The sequence below is a fragment of the Acyrthosiphon pisum genome, unplaced genomic scaffold (genome assembly GCF_005508785.2).
Source record: "Acyrthosiphon pisum isolate AL4f unplaced genomic scaffold, pea_aphid_22Mar2018_4r6ur Scaffold_354;HRSCAF=776, whole genome shotgun sequence".
Taxonomy (NCBI): Eukaryota; Metazoa; Arthropoda; class Insecta; order Hemiptera; family Aphididae; genus Acyrthosiphon; species Acyrthosiphon pisum.
Genome location: NW_021772990.1, coordinates 1 through 2,216, shown reverse-complemented (window position 1 = coordinate 2,216; position 2,216 = coordinate 1).

Below are 2,216 nucleotides of genomic sequence, written 5' to 3'. Positions count from 1 at the left end.
ATTTGTGTAATAAAATATAAATAATTATAAATAAGTAACGGGCGCCCAAAATAATCAACTTAAAAACTAAGTACAAATACAAAATAGCTGGTGAACAATATTATTTTTTATAACCAACCCACTGACACGCCCCCCCCCATGGATACGTGCTTGGTGATATGATTGATTTGGAATTTATTATAGGTACCTATTATAGGTCAATTTTAGATTCTAGGTGGAACGATGAATGTATTGATTTTACAATGATGTGTGTTTTTTTTTATTTTATTTTTTTTTTTGTGTCCGTGTACACGATAAGTAGTCGAAATAATGCTCCGATTTTCAACTTCGGTATCTTGTTCGATGGGAAAGTGAATATCGTTGTTGCATTGGGGAGGTCAAAATTTAAAATTCCCAGTAATGTTCAAAAGCGCCAAGAAAAACATAAGAAAAATTAAGGAAAAACGGGAATTTTTACCCAAAATCGATTTTTTACAAAATTGAATTTGGTTTTGGTGTAACTTTAAAACAAATGACCGTAGGTACATGAAATTTTCACTGGTTGTTTATTTTATCAATTAGGCACAATTTTTTTTTATAAGCATTTAAGACTAGAATTTTGACAAAATTAAATAATTATTTTAAATCCTTATAAGGATTGAAAATTTAAAACAAGGTTTCACGTAAGTAGCTGGTTATTGTGTAACCGAAAAATCTCAAAGATCTCAAAAACAGTTCTTTAGATCCTGAGTGGAACGATGAATATTTTTTGTTATTTTGTTGTAATTATGGATAATATTATTATTTGAGGGTACTTGAAACATCTAAAATATACTATTATTTATTTATATTCCAATTGGAAATTGTAATAGTTAATGACTTATAAACAACACAGACCCCTATAATATTTGTTGATACTTTAATAGCTAACATCATATAGCTAACAGAAGGGGCTACTGAGCCACTAAGGAGTAAAGGACGCAACTACTCAAGTGACTTAGTGAGTGCATACTGCATACTACAAAGTATAAGGAATAAGAAATATACCTACTTAATGATATTAAGACAGCCCATATTTTTTACGGGGCAATGTTTAATATATTTATAAAATATACAAGCAACGAAAAAATGTAAAGTGATTACTGATTAGGACATCAGCGCCCTCCACCTTTGTCTTATTAGAGTGTACAAAGGCCAGTCTATTATACCTAGTCCTTATTAGTCCTTATTATATATAAGTCATAAGACCTATGCTTATAATAATTAAAACAAAATAATCGATGTTTTCTGCGATCTTATCGTCATGATAAAAAGCTTATTTATCAATTTTTTGGTCGACGGTAGAGTGCCTTGACGGGGGCACTCTACAAGATTACAAAAACAGTATTCTTATCAGCTGCTAGGTGACACATCTAGCCGTCCCCCGACCCCACCCGACCATGACGTTTCCAGTCACATCATTGTTCTATGATAATATCATTAAGCAGAAACACGGACTAAGATATAATGGACTGGAAACACAGACTTCTATAACAGTGGTTCTTAACCATAGGGTCGCGACCCAATTTTGGGTCGCCAATAATTTGAAATGGGTCGGCTAAAATTTAAAACGTTGGTATAATATTTTTATTTTTAAGCCTTATAATATAAATAATAGAATGAAACCGTTTTCGTAAATTCACAGTATTGATAATTGGTACAAAGAAGCTTATCAAATTACATTCGTTTCCGTTAATGTCAATCGATAAAGTATATTTATAGCTATAAGTTATAGTATTTGATAAGTTTTTGACCAGCATTTTTCTTAGAATCAACTATCAATGTTGTGAACATCGTATAGTACTTATTCGTGTAGTCGTGAGGTTAACGTCAACCTACCTGTACCCAGTGCGGAATAGTCGTTATTTTGTATTGTGTATTAAACATTTATAATGAGTAAACAGACATCACTTTCATCTTTTTTCATAAAACCTGTGGTAGTTAAAAATAATGAAAATGAAAAGACGGAATCAAATTCAAATGAACAAGAAATAGAGAAGGACGAAATGCCTAGAAAAAAGGTAAAAATATCAATGAACTACACATATAAATACATTGATAAATATATTGGTTATGGGTTTACTTATATAAATGAAAACGGAGTAGATTTGAAAATATGTACATACAATTATTAAAGAAATGTTTATTTTTAAATATAATTTAATTATATTATGACCTGTTATTAGTACAGTATATGA